The sequence below is a fragment of the Nelumbo lutea genome, chromosome 2, assembly GCF_056320005.1.
Source record: "Nelumbo lutea isolate HS-2025 chromosome 2, American lotus-T2T, whole genome shotgun sequence".
NCBI classification, from domain to species: domain Eukaryota; kingdom Viridiplantae; phylum Streptophyta; class Magnoliopsida; order Proteales; family Nelumbonaceae; genus Nelumbo; species Nelumbo lutea.
In genome coordinates, this window is record NC_142685.1 from 28,308,582 (window position 1) to 28,319,522 (window position 10,941).

The 10,941-nt window shown below is 36.7% G+C and overlaps 1 pseudogene across 1 annotated transcript; it reads right to left on the reverse strand.

Annotated features, from left to right (window-relative positions):
• Positions 1 to 4,269: 4,269 nt before the first annotated feature.
• LOC148869461 (calmodulin-like protein 3 pseudogene) lies at positions 4,270 to 5,708 on the reverse strand (annotated as a pseudogene). Its single transcript, XR_016107805.1, has one exon. The product of XR_016107805.1 is annotated as a calmodulin-like protein 3 pseudogene (transcript).
• Positions 5,709 to 10,941: the final 5,233 nt, after the last annotated feature.

Here is a 10,941-nt window from a genome sequence, read left to right on the forward strand (position 1 = left end):
TGGATTCGACCCAGTGGACATGACAACTTACTTAAGTGGGTTAAGGCCCATTACTTAATGTAACTAGTCTAACTAGTTAATGGGCTAAGGCACATTACTGAAGTGGTTAATTGTCAGAATTGTTGTAAGCCTTATTGGGCTTGAACAATATTTGGCATATGACCCACAAAGGTCTTATATCTATCCATATGGATTCAGCCCATGCTAGGAAGCACATGGGTCGAATTTATTGAGTAAATTTAGTAAACCCCTGAGCTAATCAAATTGGATTTAATATGAGCCCAACATTGAGGTCTAAGTAATCCTTAAATTCAACCACCCTGTGAATTCCAAGGATAATGGATTAACATAAGAAAAAACCCACAAGGTTTTAGACCTTTAATGTTCTTTTGCTCTTAACCGCTCAGCCCAAAATGCTTAAACACTGCTTATTGGAAATGACTTTTTTCTTTGACTACTAAGTACAGTGTCACACCCTTTGCTCAAATTGATTTTGGAATTAAAATATTTTTTAAACATTTTTTTGTAAAATAACATATTATATGTAAATACATTTTGCAATTTGATCTTAAAAACAAATTGAAATCCACAACCCACAAGATTAGCTTTCAATCAAAGAGAGTGTTAACCTTGATATTCTCTTTGTCTAATAAAAAGGATTATCCTATTACAACGATCACCCACACGAGTAGTATTTTGAACTGCTTCAAATAAATAAATTGGAGTTCTTCATACAATCTTTCAAGCACAAAGTAACTAAACCTTCCTTGAGGTTCCAATGCTCTCTCATGCAGTAAAGAGAAATTTTCCAAGGCATTCAGGAAAACGAAATGCATTAAAATGATACAACAAAAAGGGAATAAAAAATATTCAAAACAAAATATTATTAGTAACATCAAGTATAGCAATTGTTGTCACACCAATAGAAGTATATTATGAGTTGGAATATTTTGTATGTAAATTTGATCATTTATATCTATAAATTAAGCTCTATTTTCTCTCAGAAGTTCTCTTACTCAGCTTTATTTTGGGCAGCCTTCTTACACACAAGTGACATAACTATGAAGGTAAGGATAATAGAGTCATGGATAAATAATATATTATGGAGAAAATACAAATGATTGCATTTCAAATAATAATATCTAAGTATTTTCTTCTTTTACACATTAGACTTACTGGATATTTACTCATACTTTGTTTTAGAAATGTCCATGAAAGCAGCAAAAGCTAATCAAACATGACAAAATTTCTAAAGGAAAAAAGAACAAAATTAGGAATTGCACCTGAAAAAGCATAGGGCACATTAGTACTCACTCTCAGATAAGAAGGTTGGATCTTATACATGCCATTAAACTTTATTTGGGATTCTTCATAGCTTACATAGGTATTTCTTATGCAAGGGATGGAAAGAGGAGAAGAAAATTTATCGGGTCAAATTGTAATAATAAGGTGTGTAAGCCAAAAAGGAGTGGAGGATTGGAGCCAAGGGGATTGAAGAATGTGAATAAAGATCTTCTAAGGTTTTGGAGGTTTGTTGAAAAAAGAGGATAAACAATCAAAGAGGGTAACTCAGGATAAGTATAATGTGAGAAATATGGGTTAGGACTTGGGAGACTGGAGCTGCTTTTCAAACATATGCTGTGTTCGGGTGATGGTTGAACTGGCTAAGGATGCAATATGGCAATCTCCGCGGCCGCCCCTCTTTTAGGTCATGTCAATGTCCCGTGTAATGGAAGAACACGGCTAAGAAAGAGTGTCTTGCACGAACAAGGAAACGAACCCCGTCGGGGAAAAGGAAACCTCCCAAAGGCCTCGATGGATGCCCTCATCTCGACAACCCCAAAAGCCTTATCCATTTAGGACACGGATACTCAAATATAAATAGGTATTCCTCACTTGAGGTAAGGGACTTTTAGAACTTCCCTCTTTGAATACCTTTTGCCGCTATCTCTTCGGTCCAGACCAATGTTATTTCAACATGCTCTGTTCGGCCACATCCTTCTCGATCCTACTAACTTGAGCGTTGGAGTACTTACCCGAGGAACAACTCCTCGGGCTTCTGACCTTTCTCCTGGTTGCACCTCTCATTGCGCAGCTTCGTCCTTTCACCTTGGCTTTGTCTAGTTGGTAGGACTATTTAATTGTGTCTTCAGTTTGAAATACCTCAGATTGGACAGCATCATGTTACTCCATTTAAAAATAAATAAAACAGATATATAACCTATTTAGTAAAAGCTTGAGGGAGGTATGATGTAGGGAATTGATGGGAAAAAGGTAAGAATCTGGAGGGATTGTTGGTGTGGTGCAAGTCCCATGAACGATTTGTTTGAAATGGCAATGAAGAAGTAAGAGTAGCTGACTACATGTATAGAAACCTCAGTATAGAAGGAATTAATGTTAATGGTCGGGAATTAGATCCTATGACAGAAAGGTTGTTGCTCCTTTACGGTAGCCAGGTTGACTTTAATAGAGCACACAAATGAGTATGGGATTGAGAAAGGATTGATAAATTTTTAAAGAAAATATCAGAAAAAGTGATCTCTTGGCTTGCTAATCATAAAATTTTAAAAAAATTAGTTAAAGTAATTTCTTGTACATGATACTATTTTTCCGTCATTACTGGGGTTTATTTATATTAATGAAATACTTCATTTTGCCTTTTCTAAAAAAAAAATCAAAATTTATATTTGTCTTTTATTATATATTAATTTTCTTTAGAACTTGATTATTTTTTGGATTTTGAGAGAGAAAAAATTGGTCAATAGAATTTTGATTTCCATTCCTTGAGATACCTATATTTTTTATTTCAATTTCATATGCGATCCACAGAAAATTGGAAACATATCATCAAACTTGCATAATCATAATTCATAAGCTCTCTGTGGTAAGGCCAATGGAAAGATGGTTGTGGGTTGGGTTAAGTGGTAAATACACATATTGGATTAGGGTCGGATCAGCCTTAATGGGCCAACTTTTGTATTGTTCCCGCATTTGGCTCTAGAATGATTGTGCAACTATACCAGTTTTGTTGCCATGTAACATGGATGCACACACACTAGTGAGTTGGGATCTGCTCCCTCCTAAAATGGGCACTTACTAGACGGACCATATTAGAAGGATCCCTACGTAAACCCAAACAATTTACTAGACGGCCCATTAGAAAAACAAAAAAAAAAAACACTTTTAATGGACAAGTTATAATTGAAACTCTGAAGGGGCCAACATTAGTTGGCTAAGCTACCATGATAAATTGAAATGACCAAACTAACCCTTCAAGATTAAACTCTTTTAAACTTGGACAAGGGCTAAGAAGTCATTGAATCATGCTATCATTTAGTAGTAGAATCTTACTTTTAGTTGGGCTTGGGCGCGCACTCAATGGTCGTCTTGCCACATAGGACAGCTGGACAAGTGGCAAGTTATGAGGGCGCAAAGCCGCAAACCCATGTATATGTCTCTAGGCACAAGAGCACAGGACACTCCCTTCGCGCTGTAGGGATTATGGAATAGGATAGTGGGAATGTAGTCGGGTCTACCCATCACCCATGACAGAATCAAGCTTGATCTAGGAGTGCTGATTTTTTATATTCCCTTTTGACGTAGGCACTAGGCAGCATCGTGCGTGGGTCCTATTGATGGTTCCTCGCTTTCAGCATACGTGTGGCTATATCAGCTGATATGTAAGCCTCACCTTTGTAACCTTTCTCAGCTGGAAAAAATTTTCACTTCCCACAAATGCATGCTGGGCATGATTGATTGCAATCCAAAGGGCAAAGGCTATTCTCATGATCTCATCTCGAGAATTGCGAGAAAAGGAAGAATCACTTATCCGGATGGATGTCAAACAGGGCATAAGTATATGAATGGAGACCAGATTAGCTACTAGCCTACTAATTGCAGTGGCTGTATAATCAATAATAACGCCTCACGCCAGTCATAAAATTTAATACAGGAGATGATGAATGTGGTAATTTCTTTGCATTTCCATTATAATAACCATTTGTGTTGTGGTTGTGGCCTTCTTTCTTCTCAAAATAGAAGAGTTATTGCTAGCATAGGGTTCCTCAGTAGATGGAGATACATACAGTGCTAATTGTCAATGGATAATATGTTCTTTACTAAGTCAAAGAAACCGATCAGATAATCAAAATTTGGGAAACCAGAGTATGGTCCCAAGAAGGGCAAGTTGAAGAAAGGTCCCAAGAGCTCTACACTCTACAGAGAGAGAGAGAGAGAGAGAGAGAGAGAGAGAGTGTTCAAAAATTCAAATTTCAAACTCTGAATCCTAAGGTCTAATTTTCTTTTATTTTACTTACCATAACACAAGTAAACAGTTCTTGGTGGTCAAAATTTATACATGAAGCTGTAGACCAAGTCCCTAAATAAAAAATTAAAAGGAAAAACACAAAGGAAAAGAGGAAGACAGAGCCACAGAGGTGAGAGAGATTAGTAACAGAGGAATCAGTGATTGATTATTCATCATTCTTCAGTAAGATACTCTAAAACCTATCTCCACCTTCAAATACAATCTTATTACTGGATTGAATGGAAGTGAAGAAGGGTTTGATTGATGTTTAGAAAAGAGATACAAGGCATCCACCAGCCTTCATCATCATCTTCTTAAACTCTTCAAAATTAACCATACCATCTCCATCCATATCAACCGACCTGATCATCTCCTTACAGTCCTCACTCTTCCACCCTTGCTTCAACCCCAGAGATCCCAAAACCAGACTCAATTCCTCCACTGTAATCAACCCATCTTTGTTCCCATCAAAAACATCAAACGCCTCCTTCAATTCCATTTCTTGGTCCACACCTCCATCCTCTTCCTCTGTACTACCCTCCTCCCCATCTTTCCTTCCTCTATCCTGTGGCTTCCCCACCGAATCATACAGCTTACAGAACTCATCAAGATCTATTAGCCCATCCTTGTTAGCATCCAGTCTCTCAATCATGTCTTTCACTTCTGCGTCAGTAGTAGAAATCCCAATATTCTTCAACGACTCTGTGAGCTCTTCCTTGTTAATAAAGCCATCGCTATTCTTGTCAAAAGTGGCGAAGATATTTCTGAGCTCGGCCCTGTCGTGGGCACTCTCCTTCTTCTTATCAGAAGCCATGACTGTTACAGATGCAGGTGGAGTGATCGAAGTACAACTTCTTGAAATTGGAGAAAAAGATTGAATCCAAGTAATCACTTTCTTTGGAGGGAGATAGAAAACAGAGTTGATTAGGCCGCAGACGAAGAGAACCGCTAATAATACCAAGGCCATCATCTTCTGTTCACCATAAAACCAGAAAGGAAGACAAATTTGATTTTTATTACTGAAATCGTCTGGTGATCTGGTCAGTCTTCAAATTAACGCGGCTTTTTCTGAGCCCACAAAGCACAAACCGCGTAGAATGGATTTACCTCCCAAACACGACAACTCAAGGTTCCCCACTTTGGTGGGGCCATCGCTAATTCATGGGCTTTGTCAAAAAGATCAACCCAACCACCACCGTTGGATGAGAGAGAGAGAGAGAATGGTTGTTGAGACAGTTGACTTGTTGGAGAGTGGAAAACGGAATTCAATTCAAGAGTAAGTAGGGGCGTGTGGATTTGCAAATGCACAGGATGTCTTGTTGGATCAAAACAAAAGGTTTTTGGGTGTTTCAAATTCGATACATGGATTTCCAGTAACAAGGGAGGATGGATTTCATCATCTAAGCTTGTAAAAGCAACACGTTTTCTCTGAAAAAGGTGGAGATTGCAACTGAAAAAAGAGGAAGGAAATCTGATTCTGTCATGCATGTGACCCAACAGTTTTGAAAAGGGACGTGGCCAGACGCAGTTATTGGACCTGGGCTAACCTGTCCACTCACGGCTCCACAGAATAGGAAGATTCTATCGTAGAGTATCACCAAATACCTTTCTTAAGAGAGAGAAAAGTCCAAAAAAGAAAAAAAAAGGGGTTTATTCATATTTGTTCATTAATTAATTTCTAAGTTGTGCCTCATATTTTGAATGTCTGTGTAAAGATTCCTTAGTCTGGCCCAAGCCCAAGAAGCCCCCTCATTTTCTTTCTAATTGTTCTTTTAGAAACGTCTGCCTTCTTCAACCACACTCCAAACTCCACGTCTACAAAGTACAAATTCCATTGTTTGGCAGTTTGGGTGGTCAATATCTAGAAGAAGAACGAATTGGAAAGAATGAGAAAGATTAGGAAATGAATATAAAAGGTAAGAGAGCACCCAATGTATGACCAAGCTGACTTTCTGATGCAGTCTTGATCTCACAACATTGAATGGGATATGATAGCCCACCATTTTAGATTGCTTCCAAAATTTTGACTGTGGATTCCAAGATCAATTTATTTTGATCTTTGATTTTGGAGGGTTTGAGGTCCATTATTGTGCATATCTCCTCACATGTGTGCCAGTTTGGTCAGTTGGTAGGGTCTCTGATTGATTGAAGTTAAGAGTGTCAATGGACCAGTTTTGGATTGGACCCGCTTAATTAAAAATCAATTTAGATGGATTGGACAGACCAACAACGCATATTGAATTGAAATAATCTGGTCCAAAATATTTATTAGATTGGATTGAACCTAGTTCATCTGTAATAAATTTATATTAGATTGGGTCAGATTAAGCTGGTCCATTAATATAAAATAAGAATATAGGTGTTAATGGGTCGAGTTTGTGTTGAAACCAATCAAAATTAAAATGAATTTGAACAGATTGGATGGTCCAGAAATTGAATTAGACCGATCCAAATTAATCCAAAATATTCATTGGATTGAGTTGCACCTGATCCATTTATAATGAATTCACATTAGATTGGATTGGATTGGACCATATCCAATCCAATTGGCACCCTTAATAGTAGTGAAAACTCTGGAATCAAATGGGCTCGTCACACCCCACAACAGCACAGCGGTGCATGCAAAGTAAGAGATAGAGTGGACTTGGACATATATATGTATATATTTTATGGCTGACGTGAAACATTATTATTGGTTAAAGGAGAGATAGAACGGTTATTGGACATGAGCATATACATTTAATGGCCGACGTGGGACATTATTATTGATTACACAGCTTCAAACCTTCAGCTAATCCAGGCTGAATGAGAAGAATCCCAAAAATAAAGAATGGGTCCAGACCAATCAACTGTCTGTTGACCAACACACTTTGGGAGACAGAATTTGTCAATATTTGGAGGGGACAGCGGACAGGCACGATACAGAAAACTTTCCGACATATTTTATGTTAAATGCTAGTGGGCAGCTCCACGCTTTGCAAAGTACTACAACTTGGACGAGAAAACAGCTATGCCCACGGGAGTGGGCTTAGGCTAAAATCGTCAAATCGTGGCCTTAGATGCATTACTGTGGTATCAATTTATCATACTTCCAGACCCAATCAGCCCCCCACAAGACTGTACCCTCACAATTTCTCACACGGCATTCCTACTGTATAATGACGATATCATTATTTCTAGTATTATCATATGGAGATATTTCTAATACATAGCGGGGATGTGCAGTGAGATGTTGTAGGGATAGTCTCTTGTAGGGGGTTGATTTAAACTTAACTTGAGACTAGGAGTGGATTCGAGCCGAATCGAATAGTATTAATATCGAGCTAAACTCAAATTCGGTTTGAGTAAAAAATTCATAAATTCGAACTTGATTTAAAAAAAAATTATAAAAATAAAAAAATATATATAATTTTTTTTCTATTTAATATTTTAAAAAATAATAATTATAATAATTAATAATCATAATACCATATCCCCACTCCCCACTGTATATTAAGAACATCTACCAATGATAAATGACATCATCATTCCTGAAACGTTGTAGGGGGCAGTCTTGTGGGGGCTAATTTGAAATCATAGAACTTATCAAAATTCTAAGCTCTTATTAAAAGATAAATATCAACTTTTAAATGCCTCCTACTCTTCCATGTGGTTGACTCGTTGGGCTGCACCTTGGAACTTATGCAGCCCTTGTAGACCGCCATTTGACTTGCTATATTTGAACAATATTCTTTTCTTTTCTTTTTTTTTTTCTTGTTTCTTTTTTTGTCATGTAATTGTTTTAAATTGTTGAAAAGAAAAATAACTAATCTTTGAAACAAGGAATAGGATAAAAGTAAAAAAAAAAAAATCTTCTTTGAGTCAAGGTTTTTAAAACCAACCTCGAGAACAAACCTGTTAGGGTTTGGTTCTTGGGTTGAATGGTCCTACTGTTCGAATTGAACGGTCGGTCTGTTCTGACACAAAATAAAAAACAGCCATAAAACGTTCAAATAGTTAATCGCCTGGATCAGTGGTTTGCTGATCAAAATTAATGGTTTGGTTCGTTCTGACACAAAAAAATAAAAAACGGTTGAATGGTTAATCACCCAGGTCAGTGGTTTGCTGATAAAAAATCAACGGTTTTTGAAAAAAAATCCAGTTTTTTGGAAAAACAGAACGGGTCCCCAGTTTTTCTGGTCCAGTCTGATTTAAAAAACGATGCTTTGAATTCAAGTAACTATTGCCATGTGGCCTATTTCAAAACGTATCCCGTACTTTGAGCTAGTCTCACTTTAATATCCAAATTTCAAAATGTACCACTACAGTACTTGAGCTCCCGAAAATTGTTAATTTAAATACATATCATGAGCAGTGACGATATGTGCAAATTAAATTTTCTAAGAATGCCAAAACTACCCCATTTAATTATTTTAAGATACAATGATGATGGTCTAAATCCCTCTTTAGCTTATTCGATATGAAACACGGGTTCTTCTACATAAAAGGTTAGGGCAAAAAGTGAACAGTGGTGCCCAATCACAATGAAAAGGAATTTAAACATAGTTAATAGGACCATTTTAAAACTATGCTTCTATCATCTATTCAAAACTTGAAGGGTATTAATATGCTATCATATATCATCTAACATCGTTAATGATGTTGGACTACTTTCGGAGTTCAGATATATATATATATATGATGATACATTTTGAAATTCGGGGATTAATGTTGTGCAATTTGCCCAATCTTTGAAAAACTTCTCAACTCTTTTCTACAGGAATGCATAGAATGTTGTCTTAAACTATGGTAGCAGTTAAAAGGGCACCCTTTCTGAAGGTAAGCGCTGCGGAAAATTGTTTTTCATCCAGAAACTAGTAAATGATTCCTTCTAGGTTCTAGCACAGAGAGTATAAATACAAATTGTAGACAAATGGTCTACATGTGACATGTGTCGAAACTTTTTGGACTGAAATCTACCTGAAAATACAAAACTCATACATGAATTCATGTTCAACTCCTCTTGGGCCCAGAAAGATTCTTGGGTCATTTATTAAAAGAACCATTTCCTCTGGCTGTGGGGTTGGGGTTGTCCATTCTTAGCCCTACACCCGACCTTTGCCTTGGAAGTTTTCAATTTGTAAGGCCAACATGAACAGTCCCGATTTTATTTTTCAATTCCAGAAAAAAAAGCCCAAAATAAGGGGTTATTCCTCATATGTTGCAATATTTCTTGACATTAATTAAGGTTATTCCATAAAAGGGTAGGCGAGGAGTTGTACAACGCGGGGGTAGTTCAGCCCAAAAAGTCATTTTTAGAAATATTCAACAAATCCGAAGGGAGAAAAGAAATACAAATGAGAGGATCAGCGGAATAGTTTTATGTGCTAACTAATCAGCCGTCTGATTCGCTTCTCTGAAGGAATGGGCGTACATAATAAACCCATGATTCAGATCATCCACTAATCTCGAGCACTCTTTGATGACGTTGTTCAGCCTCCAAGAAATGTCAGTCTAATTCTTCAAGCACGAAATCACTAAGAGAGAATCATCTTAAAAACAGATTGGAGAACTCCTAAAATTTTGGGCTTCCCATGCAGCCCATGATTCAGCAACATTAATTATTCAATAATCTATCGAGTATGGAGTATGCTTTGACATCTAAAACTTCCCCACGAAAATTTCTAGCAATCAAAGCTGATTATGGCTTGTGCCTATCTTTCATCTTGAGAAAGAAAAGAAAAAAGAACGTGAAAATATGTGGAACACAATGTGCGTGTGGCAGTTTTGGATTGGACCCCGTCCAGTCCAAAATCAATTTGGAGGGATTGGATGGATCAACAACACATATTGGATTAAATTAATCTGGTCCAAAATATTTATTAGATTAGATTGGACCTGATCCGTCCTTAACAAATTTATATTGGATTGGGTTTGATTAAGGCAATATCTGGTCTATTCATATAAGATAAGAATATATGTGTCAATGGACTAGGTTTGGGTTGAAACCAATCTAATTAAATCAAAATGAATTTAAACAGATTGAATAGTCCAAACATTGAATTGGACTGATCCAAATTAGTGCAAAACATTCATTCGATTGAATTGGACCTGATCCATTTATAATAGACTCACATTGAACTGGATCGGATTGGACTAAATACAGTCCAATTGACCCTCCCAGATCAAGGGTTAAGATTAGGGTTGAAGCCTTGGACAAGACAAACTGACACTAAGGCTATGTGCTTTGGTTTTGGGACTTAAATGTTGTTCTGCTTTAAGATTGTCACCGGTAGATGACCACCCTACTTACGTACGAGCAACCACACATGTTAATTTGTTTGAGATCCTCGATCAATATGGTAAATTTGAGGGGAGGATTTCATATTTAATTTGGGAGATTGAATAATAATTAAAAAATAATTTAATTATATAATAAAATGATTACATAATCAATAAATAGACTCAAAAATTAATAAATAGAAAAAAAGAACAAAAGATGATTAAGCAACTAATAAATCTGATTAAACTTTAGAAAATGATTAGGGGATTTTGCATTTTTTAAGATTAAAAAGTTAAAGAAAAAAAAATCTCTTAATGCACTAAGAGGACAACCAGAGGTTTTACCAAATGTTTTTAGTGTTGATCCTAGGGCT